Source organism: Anabrus simplex, chromosome 2 (assembly GCF_040414725.1).
Source record: "Anabrus simplex isolate iqAnaSimp1 chromosome 2, ASM4041472v1, whole genome shotgun sequence".
In the NCBI taxonomy this organism is placed as follows: domain Eukaryota; kingdom Metazoa; phylum Arthropoda; class Insecta; order Orthoptera; family Tettigoniidae; genus Anabrus; species Anabrus simplex.
In genome coordinates, this window is record NC_090266.1 from 643,637,977 (window position 1) to 643,665,017 (window position 27,041).

A 27,041-nucleotide genomic window follows, 5' to 3' on the forward strand; every position below is an offset into this window, starting at 1 on the left:
CAACCTGTTAATTCTTTAAAAAAATATTCCTTGTACCTTGTTTCTCACGCAGCAGCTCCTTTTCACTGTAGTTTTTCTTGAAGCATCCTTCCCACTGTGATGACATTTTCGTCTTCTCAACCACAAGAGATTCCAGTGCAGATGTGCTTAATGTAGGCCTCACTTCTTTCTCAATCTTTCTGTCAACTGTCAGTACACTTAACACAGCAAATGCAACATTACTGAAGGGTTTATAGTGGAAAAGATAAGCTCCTGAGCTCCCTCATTCACAATGAATTTTACAACGCTTACGGGTAGCAAAAGGAACTCACGATCGAATAAGTATCGTTGCCAACTCAAAAGCAATGAAACGGGGACCATTTAGGAGAAAGGCTCGAAAGGATTGAACATTTTTCCTTATTTTCTTTCTTTCCTTAGAAAATTATTTTTTCGTGATAATGTCAACTTCTCCGTAATAATTTCCCCTTTGACAATAAGCCCGTAATCGTGAGGGGAAATCCATAATAATTATGGACAATCCGTAATATTTGGCACCTCTGAACAAGTAAAACCACGTCTATATTATGTTCCAAACTCAACACCTATTCAATTGCTACTGAAGTGGTAATCAAGAAACACTACATGCTATTCCTTCTGATTCATTCTCTGTTCCTCGCCCTTTTTTGAAAGGCACATTATTAAGGTTGATTATTGTCTAGTAATGTATGCCATGAATACGGTCAGAAATGGAAGTTTACCACTTCACAGTTTTCGGTAATTTAGAAACTAAAATCTTAAGCACTAGGCGAAACAAGATAGCTCTCTCATTTTAAAAATCTCACCCCTGGGCGTTCCAAGTAGTTTAGTGTGCCTTCTGTATTTCTTACTATATAAGAAGGAGGCTAATTTTTCACAGAAGCATGTGTTTGAAAAGGAAATTATTATTCACTTTACTATAGTGCTATTAAAACAACATGTGTGTTCTGACAGCTCCCAGTGTGGTGGTAAGGGATGGTGGTTATTATGGCAACCAGAACACGCCTCCCGCTTAAGCAAATCCCAGGTAGATAAAATCTCTCCCTTTTCCTACTCTCTGTGTCTTAAAGCTCCATGAGGAGGCCAGTCCAACTTCCACGTTGCCAACTGGTATACCGTTAGCCAATGTGGCTGGACTATATAACAGTGTCTGCTTTAAGTGATATCATTATCTGTGTTTTTGAAATCGGCTAAATATTTATACTGATATTGTGTTCGTGTTAATAAGTGCTAATAATAAGAAGTGTGTCTTTATCAAGACTGGCATATTAGTCCAGTGTAAATTCTACATAGACCGGGCGAGTTGGCCGTGCGATCAGAGGCGCGCGGCTGTGAGCTTGCATCTGGGAGACAGGGGGTTCGGATCCCAATGTCGGCAGCCCTAACGATGGTTTTCCGTGGTTTCCCATTTTACCAGGCAAATGCTGGGGCTGTACCTTAATTAAGACCACGGCCGCTTCCTTCCAGCTCCTAGGCTTTTCCTCTCCCATCGTCGCCATAAGACCTATCTGTGTCAGTGTGATGTAAATCCACTAGCAAAAAAAAAAAAAAAAAAATCACATAGTATAATATTCGTAAAATGTAAATTCAGATTTTTCTCAAAAACTGGTGATGCAATTTTTCCAGTTTTAGCATTAAGTCAGCAAAATTAGAAAATGCCTTGAAAAGTTAATAGTTGAACTGAAGTATAAGAGGTGTTACCAGCACCCTTTGAAATTATGATAATGTTTATTATTTTTGGTTTCTTGAAATAATAATTATACATTCTTCTTCTTGTTCTTTTTCTTTTATTTTGCTTTCTTCTCATTTACGTGAACGGGCTTCGATTTTTTGGAATTCTGGACAAAGCATGTGAATTTTTAGAAATTATGAATCATGACCTGTGGTTAGAATACCAATGGTTTTGCTTTTGCTTCGGATTTCAATAAAGAGAGGTCCCATAACTAATGATCGCAAGTTTAGAAATACTTGAAACTACAAGGTGAAAGATGGACTTTTACCTATCACAACTCATGTTTCAGTTAAAGCTGGAATCTTAAATATTGTGCCGACGCCTATGGTAGGGTTTGCAAGAAATCAGCTTCATTTTCCGCATCAAATCTTATTTACATTGAATCAATAACAGTAAATTTCCACCTTTTTCATACTTATATTTGGTTTAAGCAAATCAATTAGTCATTTACAGTACATGTTTTATTCCATTTGGAACATCGTCAGCTATATTACATCACTTAGGTGAAATTACAAAGTATATTATTATCTTAAAAACATCTTAATGTGTACCTTGTTTTGTTTAAAATCCATGTGAATTTAATTCTTTTTAAATAATTATAATCAGTGTGGATGGTTGAATGGGGCGGTGAAATGGGAAGGAAAATGGATTTACTTATTTTTATCATACTTTAAAAGTATATCTATTCATTTTAACAGATGTTAAAAAATGTTTTTGTTCCCAGCACTTTTTACACTATGATGTATGATTTTCTAGTTGTCTACTAATTAAAAAGTTTTTGAAAATTAATTTTTCTTTGTCACTGTTCTATTTTTTACAGTAATGTTCTCTTCATTAGCTCCCTCCAAGGCAAAAGTTTTTTACATTAATTTTATAAAAGTGTCTCTTGAATTCATTTAATGCAGGATCCCTGAAGCTGATTGCTGTCATACTATTATTAAAAGAGTTTCCCTGAAATCTGAAATGAAATAAAATGGGGGATTGCTTTTAATAGTGTGTTTTAAATCTGCACAAGGAAACCTAGTGTTTAAAAGAGTGGTTTCATACCTATAGTTACGTTTCTATGAGTTTCGACTTGACAGGTTAACCGGAAGACAGACATTAGGGTCAAATTGTTACGACTACAAACAGCCAATTCACAACATACAACACGAACGGAAATGTATATACTCGAAAATAAGTCCAGATTCAGATGATAAAAGCTTGTGAGGGAGGGAAATTACGAGTATGTCTTACGACATTTAAGCTAATAAAATTACTGTTGAGCCACCTTGGAATAACAGCAACAATATTTAATGTTATTCTAATGCTTTCATGATCTCCGTACATGGATATAATTTTCCGCAATGCCTAGCACAGAGCAAGATGCTCTCATTGTAGTTGTAACTCCAGCCGAATCATGTGGCAACACATCGCTACCGCTCTTTTGCTCGGCACCACGTGCTGCGAGCTGTCAGAACATGCATGTTGTTTTAATAAGACTATAGTCACAAAGACAGACTTCATAACAGAACACAGGGGAAAAAAAAAAAAACACCAAGCAAATTAAAAGGGGATTAGTTTACACAGCAGCTCTTACCGTGGTTCACACATCTGTTACTTATCATTCTGAGTTTGAAAAGGGAAACCTGTACGTGGAACCATAACATTATTATGGTCAAGGAGTGATAAACATCAAGAAGCAGGAATGACCACCCCTTGTGCCATGCATTGACTCGAACAGAGTTTCAGTTTCGACCTGATCCATAAAAAGATAATTAAATTGGATGAAGTGAAAGAAAGTTTCTTTCCTGTTTGTCAGAAACTAGGACATTTATATTTACACGTCCAGAAGATTACTTTCAGGATGCCAGAACACAGATTTTGTTTCCAGGACATTTAACTATTCTAGCGCTAATATAAATGGCAACTTCATACAAAAGCTGAAGAACATCCAGTTAGAAGCTGAAGACCTGCTTGTCAGCTTCGACATAGTCTCACTCTCTCACTAAGTTTACAAACTGAGTATTTTTATTACCCCACCTATTCAATACAATTAATTCCACGGTTATGTGGTTAAATAAACATAGAAATTACTAAATTTAAAGGGACATGCTTTTCCCTTCTTTTATTGCACATCATCAGACTTTTCCAATCTTAAAACAAGCACTGGTCAGAGGACATTATCACTTATAACTTATAAAAATTTAATGTGATTTCTTAAAAGTAATGACACTGTTGAATAATGTTATAAAATAAAGATGTTGAGACAATATATACAACACATGCTTAAATCACTTTATACAATTTGAAATGTTTGTCTAAAAAAGAAACAAATGTTGTGCCATATTAATTCTAAAAAGACAGACTAATGCTGCTGATGCATTAAGACTGATATAGTTTACGGCGAATGATTTAACCACATCGTTTCTTTACTTACTCGGTTGGGCGGAGCGCGTGCGTCACCGGCTTTCAGCCCTGGCGTCACGGTGTTCTCGAGCCAAGCGTGTTAAGGATGCGTCGTGCTCGCGGACCCTCGTCCGTCGTGTGTCTGGGATTCTTCCCTGCGCACGACACTGCCAGGCGGGGAGTTTGACTGGGGCGGTACATCTGTCAAAGAATAACGCAGGTGTCCTAAGGCCAGCTCAGCGAGGACAGAAACCTCGCGTGGAGCAAAAGGGGAAAAACTGGCTTGATCCCGATGTTCAGTACGCATAGGGACTGCAAAAGCACGGCCTATTGGCTTGGAGAGTTTCGAGCAAGAGGTGTCAGAAAAGTTACCACCATTAAACCATTAAAATATACAAACAAAAACTAAAACGGAGTCAGTAGAATAAAAATAGAATTAACGCTGCCTCTGTGGATCAGTGGTCGTGTGTTGGCCTCAGGATCCCAAGGTAGCGGGTTCAAACCGGGTAGATGTAGTCGAATTTTTTAAGAGCGGAAAAAGTCCATTCGACACTCCATGTCGTATGATGTCGGCATGTAAAAGATCTCTGGTGACACATCTGGTGTTTACCCAACAAAATTAATTTAAAAATCTCGGCCACAGACGCCCAAGAGAAATCTGGTTTACTCGGTCTGGCATTTAGTAGGCCTAGAGTAAAACAGAACGTCGAAACTGACGAGCAGACAGCCAGATGGCGCCAACTGAAATGTCTGCATACGGTAGCTGAGGCCGTATGATGATGACGATGATGATTATTATTATTATTATTATTATTATTAGTAGTAGTAGTAGTAGTAGTAGTAGTAGAATAAAACGTAGTAAACAATAATATAAAGACTAACAGGAAATTCTACGTTTATAGATGATAAAACAACCCACTATCCCTCATAAAACAGATGACGAGGTCTGCTGACCGCTCGTCATCTAGTAGGATGAGGGAGGTGGTACTCAGGAGTTTTAGACTACGGCGCAGATCAGCCAAGTCCACGCACTCTGTGAGGATGTGTACCACGGTAGGATGATCGCCACAGGTACACACCAGAGGAGTTCCTACTTTCAGTAAATAGGAGTGCGTAACTATACCGTGGCCAATCCGAAGACGACATAACACCATTGCTTCCCTCCCGAGAAGCTCGAAGGGAAGTCCTCCATACCTTCATTGTTCCTTTTATCACCCTCAGCTTATTTGGCAGTAGGGTGGCCTACCACTATCTCCCAATGGGACATAAATGTCTCAGCTGAGAGCGAATACCACTGGCTGGAACCTTGTAAGGCAATGGGGGCAATGTAACAGCCTTCCTTAGCAGCCTTATCAGCTAACTTGTTTCCCCCTACACCCATGTGACTTGGGAGCCACATAAACGTGATTCTGGTGCCAGCATCCGAACAAACGGCCAGCAAGTCCTAGATCCGCTGCACCAGAGGGTGCAGAGGGGAACATGCATCAATAGATTGTAGCGCGCTCAGAGAGTTGGTACACAGCAGAAAGTGCCAGCACTTATCGGACAGCATTTACCGCAGAACTTCACAGATAGCATAGAGCTCTGCTGTGTACTCATTACAGGCTTCTGGGAAAGGAAAAAGAAACCTGTTATTGTCAACACCGAACGTACAGCCTACTTCCACTTCTGCTCTCGAACCATCCGTGTAAACAACGACAATCAGGATATCGGCCAACAACAGAACTAAGATTCAAACCTGTGTATTCTAAATGCAAGGCGCAAGGAGCCCTAATGAGCGTAGCCCATCCTCAAGAGAGATGCGAGGTATGTGTGAAGTACAGGTTAATGTTAGCTGAATGCAGCATGTTATGTGACAAAATTTTGTTTGTGTATCAGAACAGAATACAAAGGGGGCTTATTTGCGCTGCTTTCTTTGTCAATGTGATGGTAGTTGAATCTCGTTTCCGTAAGCCAAGTGGAGAAAGGTCTGTTAAGGGAAGCAGGTAGTTAAGAGACCTTCTATGTCGGCTGCATGAACCGCTGTGAATGAATTGGCATGTACACGCGATCCCGTTATTTTTGACCAGGCCAGAGGGGGGTCTGTTCGAATTTGAAGATGTCTCCGCTGGTTACTTTCTCCCCACAGCTCAGATGATTTTGCTAATTCTAGCTGGCAAATACCTGCACTGAGCGCGGAACACAGCTGGGGACATCCAGAGACATAGAGGTCTTGCGTTTGAGACCAGGATCTCAGAGGACATTAATTGCATTTGTTTTTCTCTTTCAGGAAGTGTCTTATTGCACCTTGTGTGTTTGTTTTGTGTATTTATTGTCCATTGTTATTGTGTGCAGCATTGTATAAATAGGTTACAGCGCAAGCTGAATTTTTGGTTGTGAGATTCCACTCCTCTTCAGTTTATCCGGACGGATCCCGTGATAGTAAATTAAGTGTTCTTTTGGGGGTATATGTGAAAGTCCCAAGCCGTCATTTTATAATTGTTTACCGACTAGATCGGATCTGTTTAAGCAGGCCGAGATGTGCGAGTCTATAATTATATGATGTGCAAAGATATGATTAAGATCGAGGCTTCGTGCCACCCACAAATTTAACTCAACTGATCCCTCCGTAAAATACTGTAATTGTTGTCGAGTCCGCCGTGCTAACTCGCTACGCGCCGGGGCCGTCACCCATCGCCCCACCCCACTTACGCTCGAGCGTGCCAATACGCGAGCAACATTCAAGCGCTGGGCCGGCCCTTCTCACTTCTATCTGCGGTCGCACCGCAGCGAACTACGGAAATGACTGGAAGACTAATCTGGAGTCTTCTATTTTGCGAGGTCCCTCGATCCATCGAACATCCGGACTATTCCAGAAGGGCTGGCGCAGGTATAAAAGAGCAGTTAGTTGCCTACAGAGTGAGTCAGTGAGAGCTAGTCAGTGAGAATTGGTGAGTGAGAGTTAGAGAGCGGAGAGCGCAGTCAGTGGTAGCCTGGGCTGAGATGTCAGCCTGATCGAGTATCAGCCTGTTGGAGCCGAGGACTCGTGCCTGTTCCCCTGACGTCGTATGTGTGTGTGCGTCCCTTGTGGCTGGCTGCTGGAGGAGAACTTGGAGTGTTCTGGAGCGGCGAAGAAGGGAACACTAGGAGACGACATGTGAAGACTGCGGAGTTCAACGGGTTGAGTGAACAGCGGATACTATCCCGACCTGCGAGGCTGACGTGTAGGCTGTGAACCGTGACAGCGCTAACGAGTTTGACTGAGTGGCTGAGAGAGTGTACTGTAAATAATCGATGACTATGTGTGTGTGTGTGTGTGTGTCATTGTAGATGGAACCCAAGAGAAACTAAAGAGAGAGAGCGCGCGAACCGTAAGTGTGTAAGTGTACTTGTGAGCTCGGCTATCGTCTCTGTGTGTGTGTGTAAATCTGTAGTGGTAGTGCTTAGTTAATAAATCTTAGAAATAGGTTGCTACCAGGTGCTGTACTCATTTATTTATCTACCCCTCCAACCCGTTACAATACGATACCACCATATTTCCACACATGTTTGTAATTTGGGTTCGAGGCCCATGTTCCAATTAACAATTTGTGACAACGAATTTTACTGTAAACTTTTGTAAGTTCGACACTGATATTTTATTTTGGGAATTTATCATTCTTATTTTGCTATATTATAAATTTGTTCCACCCATTATTTCCACGACTTCTCACTTACGAATATGTATTCCAGAACCTGTCCTATTGATTTAAGTCAATTTTAGATAGATGTTGTGACACATTTGTTTCACCCGAACACTCCACGCAGCTTCTCCGCTGAGCTAGGCAAAAATTAGGGGACAGGGAAAGGTACAACATGAAGGAGATGTAAGAGTATCTCACTAAGGTGTTTTAACATTTGGTTATGGACACTGTCTGGACATGTACCTGCAATGCGAAAAGGCGCTGCTGAGTTCCCACTCCGTAACGGGCACGTTGAAGTCCTCGGAAGCTAGAGTGGCAAAACTGAGGTGATGATGTTCTGCCTGCCGCTTCAGAGCAAGGAAATCACGATGGTAATTCCTGGAGCAAGACACATCTGCGAAATGACTGGCTAGATCAGGGCCATCCAAACAGCGCTCCCCGAGCGCTAGCGCTCTGGCCGCGCTCTAAGCCAGTGCTCCGAGCACTTTGGGGGAAAGTAGTTTCAGCAGTGGTGGGAGGAGCTTGGTTGGCTCAGCGAGCAGCCGATCCATCAGTCGCTAGTCTAGTCCAATACGCTTTGTTGACAGTGTGTAACTAAATCAGTTTCGCAGTTGTCATGACGGAACATCACACAAAAAAAAAGGTGTGGTGGAGCAGCAGCGTCTAAAGCTGAATGGGAAATTTCATTTTTCTGTACAGCTTATAAAGGGCATGCCAAATATTTAGTGTGCCACCGAGATTTAATGTGTTTAAAAAAAAAGCACAATTTGTAACAACACTACAGTGCCAACCACAGGGATGATTACGGTGATTTGACATGCGCCAGTCGTCATTCGAAGTAGGAAGAACTGAAAGCAAATTTCAAGTAGCACTATTTTGTAAGTATTATGGATTTAATTTTAAAATGCTTGTTTACAAATGGGAATGAAGAAATGATTGAATTATCTGAAGAACACTAAAACTGCGACTGTCGTATTTTTGTCTGACAAGAGATTGAGGAGAGTGAGGTTGGTGGACCCATTATACAAGCCGCTTTCTAATGTCACGAAGTTTAGAAGAACTTTACAGCGGATTTCCGCAAGAATACCCCCTTTTGTATAAACATGCGTGTAATGTTCTGCCAATGTTCGGCTCAACGTACATTTGTGAGCGTTTCTTTTCGGTTCTTAAACTTACCAAAAGTAAACATCATGCAACGATAAGCGATAGAAACTTGCGCAATTGTTTTTTTCTTTTCTGCTAGGGGCTTTACGTCGCACCGACACAGATAGGTCTTATGGCGACGATGCGCAATTGTTTAAGAATAGCTGTGTCCGGCAATATGGTACCCAATTGGGAGAAGATGGTTTGCTCCAAAACTATAAGTTTGTAAAAACGACAGCAGAAGTCGCTCAAGGTCTGTATTATCTGTTCATATTGGTAAACTTTTGTTGAAATTTCCTGTCAGATATGTTCAAATTTCAGTTTTGAATAAATCAGTTAATTATTTATTTAACACTTGATTTCGTTTCCTGCATATTCCATACATCGGAGTACCTTTCGATTTGTAGATGCGGTAAATATGTTATGGCAAAACAGCCCTATCAATGTGATGTCAACACACCCACAAAAGCCATGGGCCGCATGACTGTACATTCGTATCTAGTCAGCGTGGTCCGAACATCGTCCGTCTGTCTCAGGTCTCCTCGCTGCCACAGTGCAGTGGTGGTAGGGGAAGGAGCGCTAGTCTGACTGCCCAGTGCTCCCAGAGCGCGGGCGCATTCTCGGAGCGCAATGTCTGGATGGCCCTGGGCTAGATGATTAGCAATCAAGAGTGGTTCAGTGACAATACTGCCTGCAATGGAAATTCCCAGTACCTTGAATACCTAAAATACGTCAAGGGTTAGTCCACACCTTGAGATGATGGTGTATGTGATGCCATAGACTACATGTATCTCTACAATGATAAACTTTTTACGGTCCACCTATTCAATACAATAATAAAGTTCTCTAGATGTAATTATAACATTCTAAATTTATTCAGGACTAGTTTCGATGCATATTTTTGCATCATCCTCAGCTGTACAAAGAACTTGGAAAACAGGCAATAATATAAATCTCATCATAAATATTAACCTATTTACCTAAGATAAACCACATTAAGTCTACATTAAAACAACACGTGATAAAACCTTTGAATTGTAATGTTTAACTATTCTTTCTTTTCCAGCAAGTTGAAAACTTGTGAGTCAAATATACTGGATATTGAGTAACATTTATCAAAATGATTCATGCATGTCCTTGTGGACATACAGTACCGAGTTCAAAATATTTGGTTTGCAATCTACAATAATAAAACAGCTTGTATTTCAAAACATTTTAGTACATTAATTCAAGTATAGTTCTTAAACTGCATTTCTCATGTGGAGCCTTCATAAAATAAATGTGAATAAAAACAGATGAATAAGATTTGAGTTTGATGATATTCTTCTATGTCTAAAGGCCTTTTAGGTGGAAACATATTTTTTTTAAAAATCCTTAGGATGTAAACAGGAACTGTGTTTCCTAGTTCAAATGTGGAACCTGTGAATAATAAAAAATGCTAATAATAATTCTAAGCGGAAAGTTATAAGGCCTTACTCAATAATGTAAGTTGACTCACCCCGAACAGCCATAGACTGAACGTAGTGCAAATTAAGTGCAATGAGCAATGGACAGCTTGAGTCAGGTATGCATATCTGGACAGGACAAAGGAGGGGCAACAGGGGTAGGCAGAAGAAGGGCGTGTGGAGCGGTCATGTAGAGGGGATCAGGGGAGCATGGCCGACAAAACGAATAGAGAAAACTTGTTGCGCATAATGCATAAAATTAAACTCTTGTCTGGAATTTTAACATTTTTAAGAAATGCTATAAGGAAATCAAAGAGAACTTTCAGTCTCTCGGATATATCGTTTAGATTAAGATTTGAATTGAAATACTTGTCTAAGTGGATATAACAGAATTCAGTAGCATCCAATAACGAACTTTTACTTAAAGTCTCTAGTATCTAAATGTCTTGCTCTATACTTGTGTAATTGTGTTTTAGTTCATGAACATGTTGTCCTACCACAGAGGTTCTCTTATACCTCATGGCATTAACATGTTCAGCTTATCTTGTCTTGAAGTTCTGCCCCGTTTTCCCGAGATAGGCGCAGCCACAGTCGTTACACTGAAACCTGTATATTCCTGGCATGTGATAAGGATTTGATTTATTTATAGAGGCTGAATTATGTAACACCTCAGTACTCCTATTATCAGTATGAAAGGATGCATTAACTTTATTATTAAAAATATTAGTGACCTTATAAATATTATTAAACGTGAAAGTTGTGTAAGAATTATGACTAGGTTTGTCTTCACATAGCGTGGTTTGCGGACGAAGTCTAATACGTTTGATGAAAGCTCTTTCATAGCCATTAGCGTAAGATATAGAGCAGATGGTGTTCAATTACTTGTTCAAATCAGCTTTTGACATTGGGATCCTAAAGGCTCGATCTACTAGGCTTATGTATGTAGCTCTTTTTTTGGGCTTGTGGGTTTAATTTTATGCATTATGCGCAACAAGTTTTCTCAATATTGGTTTTGTCGGCCACGCCCCCCCCCCCCCCCCCCCCCCAGATCCCTTCTACATGACCGCTCCACATGCCCTTCTTCTGCCTACCCCTATCACCCCCTCCTTTGTCCCGTCCAGATATGCTTACCTGACTAAAGCTGTTCATTGCTCATTGCACTTCATTTGTACTACGTTCAGTCTATGGCCATTTGGGGTGAGTCTTATAAACATATTATTGAGTAGGGCCTTATAACTTTCTGCTTAGAATTATTATTAGAGTTTTTTTATTATTCACAGGTTCCACATTTGAACTGGGAAACGCAGATCCTGTTTATATCTTAAGGATCTTTTTATATGTTTCCACCTCAAAGGCCTTTAGACATAGAAGAATACCGTCAAACACAAATCTTATTCAGCTGTTTTTATTCACGTTTATTTTATGAAGACTCCCCGTGAGAAACGCAGTTTAAGAACTATACTTGAATTAATGTACAAAATGTTTTAAAATACAAGCTATTTTATTATTGTAGATTGCAAACCAAATATTTTGAACTCAGTACTGTATGACCACAAGAACATGCATGAATCATCTTGATAATTGTTACTCAATATCCAGTATATTTGATTCACAAGTTTTCAACTTGCTGGAAAAGAAAGAATAGTTAAACATTACAATTCAAAGGTTTTATCATGCGTTGTTTTAATGTAGACGTCATATGGTTTTTATCTTATGTAAGTAGGTTAATATTTATCATGAGATTTATATAATTGCCTGTTTTCCAACTTTTTTGTACAGCTGAAGATGACGCAAAAATGCGTCGAAACTAGTCCTGAATAAATTTAGAATGTTATAATTACATCTAGACAACATTATTATTGTATTAAATAGGTGGACCCTAAGAAGTTTACTCATTGTAATCTCAGTACAATACAGACAAAAAATGAAATTTCTTACGTTAACTACACGTATCTCTCCTACAAAGCTATCGTACTCTGTCGAATAACTCACACCTTAGCACGGAGTTTTTTTAAATGTTACCAAGTTGGCCATAGTAGGCTGCCTGCGATAGCCCGACGACATTCTTTTATAGCTGCTGCAATTTCTTCTTTCCACCAAGGAACGAGTTTTCATCGAGGAGTCCGCAGCAGCAAGAATAACTTGTGTGATGTAAGTTATATCGTCGTCTACGCTCTGGCTATTCTCTTCATTTAACAGAGCTAATGATGTAAACTCTGGCCAAACAGCATGTTTAAGAATTCATCGGGGAGTAACCTCTATGGATTTCTGTTTCAACAAAGTAAGAATGATAGGGAAATTGTCACTGTCGCAGAAATCGTCGTGCGTGCATTCCACCTAAGCAGGGAAACAAGCACTCGGCTGCATAGAATAACGTCTATGCGCGAATAAGTGCAGTGCGTCTCGCTAAAATGCGTCTGTTACCCTGCATTCAATTTGTATAAGTCCAGCTCTTATTAAACTCTCCAACTCCCTTCTTCTGGGGCAAGGCATTCTAGAGCCCCATAAATGATGGTAGGCATTAAAATCACTCAAGGAGAGGAATGGAGGTGGAAACTGATCTGTAAGATCAATTACGTCGTTGATGTTAAGAGGCTGACCTGGTTGAAAATAAACATTACATACTGTTGATTTGACAGGCAGCGGTACTCATACCGCAATTGCTTCCGGTGGGGTTCTTATCAGAACTGCTTTGCTGTAGGTGTCAGAAAGAACAAAAATACCTACTCCATCGGAAGCCCGGTGGGCATAATCTCGTTCTGTCGAGTATAGTCTAAAATTTATCAAGACTATATGATGACCTGGTCTGAGATTGGCTTTTTGAATACAGAATATTCTCACCGCGAACTAATTAACTGATGCAGCTCAAAAAGATGCCTGTCATAACTGTTATAATTCCACTGTAACAGTGCCATAGTGTGGACTTCTGAGGTTTAGGTTAGAAACAGCGAGATGCTACTTAACCTACACTCACATCCCCATTCGAAGATGGAGATAAATGCTCGATGTGCATCACCTCATCACTAGATGAGGTGATGCACGCCTTGAATTTCGACATATTCCAAGGGTGGGGTTTCTTCTTTATGAGGGGAGGGCGCAGGTTTTCCAAGAGGAAAATCTGCTGGCGCAAACTCAGACCCTCCGCGTGGAGGGTGCGAGACCCCATTTGTAGGAAAGGTGGAAGAACGTCTTATAAGGGTGTTCGTTTCCACCTTCGATTCTTGTTTAGGTGGGGTGGGAAGTAAATTCCAGCCCTGGTCGACGATGCCGCCTTTGCCAACCTCTTGAGGGAAGAAGACGTCTTCTACCTCTGCTGTGCTGGCATACTTTTCTTAGCCAGCACAATTTGTTTGTGGTCGAAGGCTGAGATGAACCCGCCTTTGTTCTTTTTCTCTTTGTGGCATTGCTCACAGGAGGAACTGCTGCTTTTTTTCTTTCTTTTGGCGTCGCACCGACACAGATAGGTCTTATGGTGACGATGGGATAGGAAATACCTAAGAATGGGAAGGAAGCAGCCGTGGCCTTAATTAAGGTACAGCCCCAGCATTTGCCTGGTGTGAAAATGGGAAAACACGGAAAACCATCTTTAGGGCTGCCAACAGTGGGATTCGAACCCACTACCTTCCGGATGCAAGCTCACAGCTGTGCGCTCCTAACCGCACAGCCAACTCGCCTGTTGAACTGCTGCCTTGGGCGCAGCGATCTTCTGGGAAGGTGCTCCAGTTGTAAATGACGAACCTGAGAGAGACTGTGCTATCGTACTGAAGTCTAGTGTCTTGGCCGAAGCATTCACAGAAATGAACTTACGATGTGCTTCCTGGTAGGAAAGACCATCCAGGGTCTTGATCTCCTGGATCTTCTTCTCATTCAGATATACCGGACAGTTCCAATCTCAAGGAGAATGAAGACCAGGGCAGTTAGCACACTTATAAGTGGTTGTGCACTCTTCCACGCCATGAGTTTCTCTTCCACACATACCACACACACACGGATTTGACCAAGATACCATGTGACCGAATCTCTGGCACTGATAGCATCGCATGTGAGGCAGAATGTACGGCCTCACATTGCAACGATAGGTTGTAACCTTGACTTTCTCTGGCAAAACTGACAATTTGAAGGAGACTATGAACGCACGAGTGGCAACATCTTCACCGTTGATGTAGCGCGTGATGTGCCGGACTTGTGTCACTGCAGAGTGCTTCACGTCTTCCATCAATTCATAGTCAGTGTTCAGAACGAGATCACGGTGGAAGATAACTCCACGAACTAGATTCAAGGTTTTGTGCTCTTCCACTTTGTTGGGGATTTAGCCAAAGTGGCTGCAGTTAAGCAACCGATCTACTTGGAGCACAGTGCTCGTCTTAAGAAGCAAACCACCATCCCGCATTTTTTTAAGATCCTCAAGGTCGCCGTAGACAACATCGATATGTCCACTGAAAAGAACCAAATTAACCAGCTTGAAGTCTTGCCCATTGGTTCCGGTAGCAACCAGGAACCCAAACTAATATGCTGCGCTTGTTCCCAACGGGTTGCCTCCCTCAGGGAATCAAATGTTAAAAACTTGGGTAGTGAACCACCTGTGGCAGGCTGAAGATGTTTCGACGCCATTCCCGAAATAATCCTCCCGAAATACCACCCCCACTCCTATACCTGCCAACTTTCAAAAAGAGAAATCCAGAAGATCCTAAAGCGGAAACATTTTAACAACACATGCATGCGTCGCAAAGTCTTGAGACACAGTGAAAAAGGATGGCAAGGGGGGAGATTACAAACAATACTACTACAAGTCAAATACATGTTATGATCATCAATTAAATTAAATACTTACACAGAGTTACAACTTGATGAGTGCTCATCTGTTTTCATTGAAGACTGGTAAAAGTCACACAGTACAGTGTTTTTCTGCACTCTAAACTTGCAGGTCACAATATGAATGTCACTGTCAAAATTAATCTAAACATGAACACTTTATTACAAAATTCTGTCAAGTTCACAGTATGCAGGCTATTATCCATCACAAGTTGGAGAGGACAGATGGAGATGACTTGCTTTCTTCAGAAATTCTGGAGGAAAACTACTCGTGTAACATAGACCAGTACTTGTGGTTTTCAAAACAGAAATAGAATCCAGAATTTAATTTGGCATTGAGGACCCAAACTGATTTTGGTTCTTTTTCACCAAGCTGAACACACATTCACACTCAGCATTGTTGTGCGGTAGAGTCAGAACAGAAAGCATTAGCATGGATATCCTATCATACTTAGGAACACCATCAGCTCCACAAATGTTCATCAAGCAAGCCCATTTGGTGAAATCTGTCAGAATCTCAGTCCCAACAGTAGCAAAGAGCTACAAATTGGTTCTGAAGCACATTCATTGCATCCTCAACCAACTCACTGTCCTTCCTCTGCAGCAATGACAAAAATCTTTCAATAAAGAATTGTACAGAAGAAAACTGGGCATCTTCAATTTTTGAAACATCTGCAACCTTTGCATGTTTCAGGACATCATTTAGAGGGAATTTGTTAATAACATAATCACATGCTGTGCAGAAGTAACCCCTGGCAGATGAAAAGAATGTTGCTTTATCTCTAACATTAAGTTTCTTCACCAAGTTCATTGTCACAACACCAATCACTAGGTCATCATTGTCTCTCTGATTCTCAATAGAATGGTTTGGAACTTTTAATAAAAGGAAACTTGATCACTTTTGGTTTAACAAATCTGGAATGCAGCTGCTTTAACAGGTTCGTCATTAGATCAAATCAAATCAAAATCTCTTTATTTGCAAATGAGGTGTCTACCTCGGTGGCAAATGGTACACTAAAATACATTATTGTCAAGCACTAAATATTAAATTAACAAGAGAAGAAAATTTTTCCTATAATACAATATTATACAATTTACGCTAACAATGTTTTCTATTAAACACACAGCTCATCCTTAATAAATTTATATTGTTTACAAAATTCTAATTGTAATATCTCCTGTACTACTTACAAATATAGTCAACTGATATACAGTATGTGGAATTGCTTCAAATGATACTATAAAACTGGTATAACATTAATATTTACATTGCATTTATTTATTTACTATTTTTTTTTTTTTACCCGTTCTGGATCCTAAGTAGCATAACGACCTGCTGCGTCTTAACCAGAGCCCCTTTTGCCACCACTTTTCAGAGTTCCTGAAGGGCCTTCACAGCTACCGTAGCGGTCCCAGGGCCCTCGAAGTCCCCACTGTACTTCACCCCTACAGGCAGTCCCCTACTTTGGCTGTCCAAACTCCTTAGACCAGGGGATGGAATTAATTTATTCACACACATTTTTTTATTTACAATAACCTGCACCGGTCGAATGCCCTCTAACACTTCATTTATTTTCTCTGTTGCTGTTTATTCTCTTCTTGAATATCTGTACAGATTTTGGAAAAGGATCAAACACTACCCCTGGTAAACTGTTCCACTCCTTCACACCCTTCCCAATGAAGTTTATGAATGTGAGGGGAAGCACTCTGAATTGTAGAATTGAGATTCTCAAATAAAGGAATGACAGCATACAGGAGGGCACAGTATGCCTTATTTAAGGGGACACTATAGTTAAATTTAATGAATTTCGATGAAAATATCAAAATTGGGTTTAGAACTCTAAAAAATATACCCTGATGTCTGTTCTTTCGAAAAATGCTGTCATTTTTTAAATGCTGCCATTTTAAAACTCACAGCGTCTCATTTAAATGGCGCTGCGCTAGCATTTAACTGTCCCATGCTGTACTGGACACGCCCCTCCAGTTGCTGCTTTCCCTTTCTTACGTCTCTCTCATTTGGATTTCAAATGTAATCTAAGCATTGAGTGGCAGATGTGGTATTCTGTATGATGTAGTTTTAAAAATAATGCCTAAATATCAGAGACTTGCATCAGATGCACTGCTACAAAGGTGCACAAAAGGGAAGACACAAAATCCAAATGAGAGCCTTCACAGTGTTCTTTGGAATAAATGTCCAAAAGAAGTATTTGTTACTAGGAATAAACTTCAGCTTGGTATTGTGAGTGCTGTAAGAGAGTTAATATGGGGTGTGTTAGAACACTTGAAGTCCTTCAGTCCATCAGAGGGAAGCCAATACCAACTTCTGCTGTGGACATCAGTCACCAGCAAGACCCAAGACGCTTACAGCAAAGCAGGAAAAGGAGCTAAGGTGAAAGCAAAGAGCTAAGGAAAAAGAATAAAGTGATGAAAATATCACTGGAGGAGAGAAGAAAGAAGTCTGAAGGGCATACTTATTGTGCTGGACAGTTCTAAAGTGAGTGATGCTGCGTAGATTTTTATTTTGCATTTTATGGCTCAACGAAATCTTCATGATTTCTTTCACAAAAATAATCCCTCATCATGCAATTTTTATCTGATGTAGGTGAAATTTTACACAGTAGTAGCTAGATAGTTGATGCATAAATGTCAGTGTGCATTTTGCTGTTTAAGGTGATTCAAATTTTTTTTGTGACCTACCAAATTTTGTGTACACATATTTTTTTTAGAAAAATTAAACATTACATTTTAAAAAATTCTACAGGCCAATATTTTTCTCAGAAAACAAACTGTGATACTGATGTACATTGGCATAACTATACAGCATATTTGTGCAAAATTTGGTGCCAAGTGGAAAAATATTGTGATGCAAGGGACTTCTTGTTAAATTTTAATTTTTGTAGTATTTACTCTGTACAGTCGCTATTAAGCAGGTTCTTCAACAGCTGAAGATGACCTATTTACAGGTCGAAACCGGTACTGTCCTTCTATGTAAATAATATTGACACTATGTAAAATAAAGTATTGATTAGGTGAAGAACTCATCCTTCATACTTGTGTACTTGAACAATCAATATGGACTATGAAGCTAATAGATTATAGTACCCTTGATAATGCCTAATGCAGTCTTAGGTGAAACGTAGGGACCATCACATGCTCCTGGACCATGGCCTACAAGCCCAGAAAACACTGATGCGATTTGTAACACCGGCCGTGAAAGCCTCAATTTCTAGATGATGGTCAAGGTCTTATCCAGCACTTAAAGAAAATTAGCCTATTAGATATTGTTGGATGGCTGGTAGCACCTGGAATGAGTTAGAGTCATTAACACTAGTTCGTTCCTAGCAAAAACTCCTTGGTCATGAGGGAAACGAGTTCGTTGAACACGATGCAGAAAATGTAAACTTACTCAACCTCCTGAAAAGAGTTCCAGGATGTGCAAAAACTGATGAAAATGACGTTGAACAGTGGTTCCAGAATGATACCGATCAAGACATTATGTCCGATGCAGAAATTATTGCTGCTGTCACATTTAATGAAAAAATGCCAGAAAATGATGAAGACGTTGACACTGAGGACTCCACAGTTCAAGCTCCTAAAATATCACATAGCAAGGGACTAAAAGCTGTTGAAACTGCCCTTCAGTATTTTGAACATCAAGGTGTGTCAGTAATGGACTTACTGTTCCTTCGTTGTCTTCATGATGAAGCAGCAAAGCACAGACTGTAGTGCGGAAGACAACAGTACATTGCGCATTTCTTTACAAAAAAAAAAAAAGTAGCCAGTTTTTGCAGTCGGCTAGGCCTACATAATTTTCATTACTGACAGCTTTATACTTTTATAAAGTATTTTTCTGAGGTCTGTCTTATCAGGTAAATTACTGTACACTGTGTATTCATTAATTTTCATTTTCATGTAGTAAAGGCTTCATAAAGTACATAATTTTTCTTTGTTTAAGGGTATTTTGGGCAGTTTATTCTTTGCTGTATTCTCAAGCAAACAATACATACAAGTACAGAACTGTATTTTCTGCGGAAACACTCGCACTTATTCTTTTTTTAACCCCATTTCCGATAACCCTTCATTTTCACAAACTCAGTCACTCTTCGGTCCACATCAGGCCAAGTTTTCGGTACTCTACTGTACCATACATGACTCCCCATTGCATTTTCTGCTGTGTTGGTAACAATAAGCATAAAAATTGCAGATCTTATTCCTTTTATTTCCTTCAACTTGTTAGTGGTTGTAAAATAATTGAAAATGGCGGTATTGATTATCACTTTCATTGCAGCCCCGTGACAAAAAAGGGTTGGAGACCTCTGCAATAACTTGTCTCGCTCAAAATCCAATACAGATACTTAGCTCAACACATTACCCCCATACACATGCCCAAATAAAGCTTAACCATTTATGCTGAAAATAAACCAATGGGTGATGAATTTTCTAAACCTTTAAGCCTCGCTTTACTTGGCATCTTCCACCTGGGCAAAGGCTCTAAATGGAGATCGATGACCGTTGATTGATACCACTACTGAAGTTCTACCACAAATATCACTTCTGATTTATTTTTTACTTACATTATTGAACAAAACTTTTAAAATTCATTTTACCGTACATTAAGTTTAATACTTCAGAATACCTACTTGTATGTAACTAGTATTACTTAGGTCCTACTGATGGAGTTCCACATTGATTCAATTCATGTGGTAGTTCCCATACGACCTCCGAAAGAAATTCAATATTGGAAACAACATCAATATACCAAACCAATAGTAAAAATAAACAAACAAGAAAATGATTTGCAACTTATAAGCTACTAGCTGATGTACCCGTGCTTCGCTACGGGATTCTCAGAAAGACTGACTTATTGGTTTTCCTAACTGAATTCAACATAGGTAATTACAAAAACGTCAGTAGAAATGTAGCGATTGAAAGCAATGTTATCATATAAAATACTTGATCAAATGAAAAACCGCACACTTTCTCACTTTCAACGAACAGTACTACGGTGCCGATCTAACAGTCTAAAGTTCCAGAGCTGGAATGACCAGGTCGCAGACTGCCGTGAACACTCCTCTGCCATTATTCTGTTACATATGCTCACTGTCCATTCCAATCAGTGCCTCAGAGTAGGGACTGAATAGCTCGAATGCTATGATGAACCAGTGTGTTAAGTAACATTAGTATCAGAAAATTTATGAACCAGAGGAATGGCATGCTAAAGAAGAAAGTTATCTAACTCCCCAGCTACTTCCCGCCAATATTCAGGCAGGCTGTTACACTCGGTACGACCGGGCGAGTTAGCCGTGTGGTTAGAGCCACGCAGCTGTGAGCTTGCATTCGGGAGAGAGTGGATTCGAACCCCACTGCCGGCAGCCCTGAAGTTGATATTCGGTGGTTTCCCATGTTCACACAAGGTAAGTGCTGGGGCTGTACATTAATTAAGGCAAAAGCCCCTTCCTACACACCCCTAGACCTTTCCTATCCCATCGTCGCCATAAGACCTACCTGTGCGACGTAAAGCAAATTTTAAAAAATACTCGGTACGCAACAGTAATCCTATCTATCGGAGATGAGTGGAAACAGAAGACACAAAGCACATAACAACAAACAATGGTCAATGTACTGTTATTGTTGATTAATTTTATGAGCTTTCTATACTGTAGGCCTTCACATTAGTTTTCTTTCAGCTTTGTAATATTAGGACATCTTATAAAATTATTTATATTGTAGACTGTACTTCCTTATTCTCAGACTTTACACACCGATTTTCATTAAATTCTGTTTACCCATTTTCTCGTGACTCAGCGCTGATATGGACTTAGTAACAAAAATCCAAATTCATGAATATCTCTGATTATAGGCGGTGTTGTAACAATGTCCAAGACATAATTGATCGGAAATTTAATAACTTACTACGTTACTGACTTACTACATAACTAAAGATATGTTAGTTATGTAGTATTTATCGATACGACCACTAATAACAAATATTTGAGAATTACATTTTAAACGTTCTCCTAAACTACCATTTCACTCAGCGTGAATAAAATTATTGATGGCCTAGATTATAGCGACTTATTTCCCGACTTTGCATACCAATGTTCATTAAGATACGACCACTAATAACATAAATATTACCGAGCTCGATAGCTGCAGTCGCTTAAGTGCGGTCAGTATCCAGTATTCGGGAGATAGTGGGTTCGAATCCCACTGTCGGCAGCCCTGAAGATGGTTTTCCGTGGTCTTCCATTTTCACACCAGGCAAATGCTGGGCCTGTACCTTAATTAAGGCCACGGCAGCTTCCTTCCCACTTCCAGCCCTCTCCCGTCCCATCGTCGCCTTAAGACCTATCCGTGACGGTGCAACGTAAAACAAATAGCAAAAAAAATTCACATAAATTTTAGGCATTCCCCTAAACTACCATTTCACTGTACGTGAATACAGTTATTGATAGCCTAGATTATATAGACTTATTGCTGCGACTTCGCACACTGATTTTCATTAAGACATGACCACTAATAACATAAATATTTGAGAATTAAATTTCAGGCTTTCCCCCAAACTACCATTTCACTCAGCGTGAATAAAATAATTTATAGCCTAGATTGTAGCGGTTCATCAACCGACTTTACATACCAATTTTCATTAAATTCGCTTCAGCCGTTTTCTCGTGATGCGTGTACATACATACAGACAGAAATTACGGAAAAGTAAAAAGTGCATTTCCTTGTTACTGTGGACATGACGGATACAGAAATACCATTCTTTTCAAATTCTGAGCAATATACAGACAAAACTCTATTTTATATATACAGATTCTTTAGTATTCCAAACATAGACAGAGATTCTCCATTTCTGAAATTGAGGACCATTTTTGCAAAGCTCTCTTTAAGAACAAAAACATTATTTTCTAGAAAGCACTTTTTTTAAGGCAGCTCTTCCATATACATCAAACTGATGAGTTTTTTCAACAAGGTAGCCTACAGAAATCTGCTTTATTTTACAAAACTCAGTTCTTGGTACTGAAAATTTAATGGTAATTGACTTTGACACATTAAACAGCTAGTTAAACAGCAATTTTCTGTTAATTTGGTATTAATAGTTGACGCCTTGCCACCCATTCAGCTGAAAATCTGTTTACTTAGGAACTAAGATAAGCACTAATTTGAAAGGCGAATTATAATATTTTTCTTGCCGTGCGGACAGTATGTGCCTCGGCCATAGATAAAAGCCCATTCAAGGCTACTGTTCTCATGAGAGATTGACTTAGAGCAATAGCAGTGCATTTTCATATCAAATTATTGCTGCTCCATATTCCACATAGTTTCTTTTATATGTTCTATTTATTAGCGCTTTTATTCTGCCGGGGTTGGTAATGCAATCTAATTATCATCGTTGATGAGAATGACATCACATCCCTTTTCATGTTGGCCAATAGCTACTTCAAGTAGACACTTTGGAGAATGACGAGTGCTGCTCTTTATTAGATTATAAAAGTAAATTTTACTTCTGGGGGTGGGATGGTGAGTTCCTACACATTGCAATGAACACCTCTTCTCTGAAAGGAATTTCAAGCAAGATTTGCGTAATTTATACTTCCTTACAATGTTACAAACCTTGCACAGCAAGGTGTCAACTTTTGCCAATTACTATTCTAGCTGGTGCAAGAATCCAAATACAACTCAAGTTTCAATACATTCTCACTACGGTTTCTAGTACTTCCAACTGCAGCAGAAAATGTTGAAGTGCACATGCAAATTCATTTGCACCTCTCCCAGCCTCGGTTTCGCACCATATGAAGGGAAAGATCTTATCATTGGTTTGTTCTGCTTCATGTACCATCACCGTCAGCTTATAGAACCATACCTGCCAAGCATAAAACACTTCGCCAACAGAGGAGCCTCAGCATGCCTAAAGCAACTTTTATGCAGTTTTCATAGTAAGTGTGCAAAATAGTGTGGAACTTCTCTGCAGAGGCTTTATGCACTCTTCAACTCTGTTCTTAACACTTCTTGAAATTCTTCACATTCTGCAACCTTTATTCTTACTTTGAGGTCTTTGTACTTTGAACAGGTGTTGCTGTGCAAATTACCAAAGCCGAGATAAAAATTCTTTTAGAACACTGTCTTCAATTTTGACACAGAACAAATTTTCTTCCCTTTGTTCTTCACAAAAGTTCTCCCTCATGATACTTACATTCAGTGTTGGTGGTAAATATGATCTATTAAGTTTCCCTCTACTGTAATGGCTCTCTCTACTCTTAAGTTATATGTGTAATGTGTTGTTTCACTTGCTGCGCAATGTCAATGTCCTCTTGCCTTGTTCATGAACCTCTTCATTTCAGTCCCATGCTTTTGATGTCGAGCAATCCTAGCTAACCACTCCCACAACATGCCTACAGGTGAATAAAGTGCGGAGAAACACTTAATAAATGAGAAAATATTAAGAGTTCATTTTTCTACAAGTTCATTAAGGAATAGAAGAATAAACACCTGTTATTTTCTGAAATGTAGCAGAACAAACTGACAAATGGATCCATCTCTAATCTTTATTTTATACTTCTCGGATATTGACCCAGGGGCTTTAATGGGATCTACAACATATCTGGCAGGTGCTGTGATATCCATATACAACAAAGCATTGCATCACGACTACTCTTGCCTCCAGCAGAATACAGTAGATTACTGAATTCTGAAAGTTGAACAGCAATGTACAGATGTTATCTTCAATGTTTGAAGACATTAGGAATGCTTTAACATCATAATTTAAATTAAGCACCCAGTCGTGTGAGTCCTTAAAATGCTATGACCAACAAAGAGGCTGCCACTTTTCAGCAAGGAAGTACTGACTTTTGCAGAAAGATGATGTCATGGTTAGCATACCAGTTCCCTCCAGCTGTTAATATCAGTTTTCATAACTGGAGCCTCTACTCCTACCAAGCAGCCTCATGAGGCTGAGTGGACCCCGTTCCTGTCCCACTATTCATTGGAAACGTTTCTGGGAGTGTCTGGAATTGAACCCGGGACCCAACGATTAGTAATCGGAAACTTCAATCACTAGACCATGGGACAATGATTGAAGCTAGGCCTAGTTTTCAGTTAACTAAAGATAATACTTCGTGAATATCCAACAACACCAGTAATAATAATAATAAAGTAATCCAAGTGTGAACAACTGGATTTATACTTCATACATACATAAAGATCTATTTACATGTTATGTCAGCAAAAGCAAGTTTTCCTGTATGGCAATATTTCCCACCATTCTTGCTCGCCTCATTTCGTTGGCCATGTGTGCTGTCTATATCAGGTTCTGCATTTTTTGAGAACCGTGATGTCTTTGGTTGGGAGGTATTCGCTTCTTTCTCCTTCTACATCCACAGTGTTTCACCCAGAGGAACATTATATTTACCTTCCTTGTTTTAACAACACCACTGCGTGCATTGGATAACTACTACTTGGCGGTCAATGACTACTAACTCACATAACAGTTTCAGCGCCAAGGGACAGAATATAATAGGCCTACATGCTCTTCCATCTGTTGCTAACAATAAAATTACATAACAACCATAAACATTTGTCATAGGACAAGGGTTGGTAAAATAATACTGCACATCCTGCCATCTAATTTCAGGCAGTAAAACTGTAAGAGCATACTAGTAAAATGCAATTTTTAAAAAGGCTTGCATTAGGCACGATTTGAAAAAACCTGGTATTGGTGCATAGGGAGAGTTTTGCAAAAACGGCCTATTTTCCCCACGCTATAGCTTAGGCATAGAACTGTTTTGTTCAAGCCGCCTGCATAGGCTTGTAGACAGCAATGAACAGTATGTGTTTAAAAATATAACATTTATTGAAGAAAATTTGCATAAAGCAAGTTTTGTAAAAACGGCTCTCAATTATACTCGTACGGCTTAATTATACATCACAACTCACCAACTGAGTTGCTTGTAGCACGATATTAAAGATTAAAAAGTACACGAGATTACCTGAATGATGACATCAAGATTATGAAAGCTAAAATGCAGGTTTTTAAACAACCACTTTACCTATTCGTGGAATTGCCATGTGCATGAAGTGGGAATGCTCGTCTTGAGAAGTACTTTCATCTTGCTGAAGTCCCTCCAGGAGTCTTGCTAGAACTCCTTCGGGGACTTTACACCCTCATCCTTTTAAATCAGCAAACCGCGTTAAGCGGAAGGAAGCATCCAACTCATGTGCCACAGGATCGAAAGGCCTCCGAAGAGACAAAACGTGTTGATTTCCTGTTAACTCAAGATGAGCAACTGACATTGCGTCCTGGGACAGCTGTGTGCCTTGCATCTCTGACATTACGTTTCACAGCTGAAGAACGTGCAAGCACAACTTCTACACAGCAAAACAACACGCCGGTCACTACAAGTCACACACTTCTTCTTCTACTTCTGCTTCTTGAATGGTGGGGTTGGTCAAGTCACAGACAAAAAAATGACTTCCAACAAGATGGTCAGTGTCGCCAACAGGTAAGTCCAAATTCCCCCAGATCACTTCTAAAATCCCTCTAAATGAGACAAAAACCAAATTATAATTGTTATTTTCGTCTCCATCATATTAATAAAACACAATATTTTCAAAAATCAACAGAAATACTACGGTACAGAAAAGAATGATTGGAAACATACAAGAAAATTGTTGGAAACGATGCATGCTACTGTTTAAGAGAAAACTACTCACAAGTTGGTATGTCTTGTATTCCTACTGAATGATCATGCAGAAGTCTTAAAAAAATTGCTGAGATCCTCTAGCACCTCCTCTTCTTCTTCACTTATTTCAACGTTTATGTGATGATACACGGACGCATTGAACTTTTTCATCATTTGAGGGGATGGTTGAAAACGAGTACAACATATGTTTTTCCTAATTAAATAATAGGGGCCGATGACCTTCGATGTTAGGCCCCTTAAAGCAACAAGCATCAAGCAATTAAATAATATCTAGTTGCAACGATAACCTATACCTTAATGTGATTTTTTAAAGTAGAAGAGATTGAAAATGCGCGCTCCATTGTGGCATTTGATACTGGTAACATTAGCAGCCTAATTGCAAAGTTACCAATATTACAGAAACGATAATTTCCAGCTGCATCTTTATCCTCAAGAACCACAGCCCAGAAACTGGCATATGCAGGAAAACTTGCCAGAAAACCCAGATCTTTAAATCAAGATCTATGTACAAGGATCTGGGTTCCAGGTAAATTCTCAACTCATGAATCAAATGTTGCCCAATTGCAACAGTCAAGTTTTAGGGAGGAAGGGGGTCTAGAGATTGCTCTTGGAAAACTGTCAGAGTGCAGTAAATAAACAATTAAAATTCGGTACATTGATGGAATCTGATGAGACTGATGTGGTGATAGGAGTGGAATCGTGGTTGAGAGAAGGGGTGGGTCATAGAGAAGTACTTTCAGAAGGGTATAGAGTCTACCGTAGAGACCAAGAGACCAAGGAGATAAAATGGGAGGGGGTGTTTATTCTGGTGAAGGAAACTTATTGGTCACATGAATGGTTTACCGATGAAAGGGTTGAAATATTAGGGATAAAATTAGTTTGTGATAATATGAAGGAGGTGGGAATTATATGAACATACAGGCCTGGAAGAGAGGAAAGAGACATGGAAATATTTGAGTAAATAATAGATTATACTCATAAAAACAATAATAATGATATGGTTGCCGATTACTGTTGACGGCAAGATCTGCTGCCGCTGCCTATATCCAGAGGAGGCCGCAGTTGAGAAGTTTGTTTACAGTCCACAAGTAGCTTGCGGGTGGTGCGCCGCACATCAGCCTTGGCCGGAAGGAGGGCTCCG

The 27,041-nt window shown here is 39.7% G+C and overlaps 1 pseudogene; it reads right to left on the minus strand.

The window, feature by feature from the left end:
- The window catches only part of LOC136862987 (inactive selenide, water dikinase-like protein), a 285,058-nt pseudogene extending 259,440 nt beyond the window's left edge, over positions 1-25,618 (minus strand).
- Positions 25,619-27,041: the final 1,423 nt, after the last annotated feature.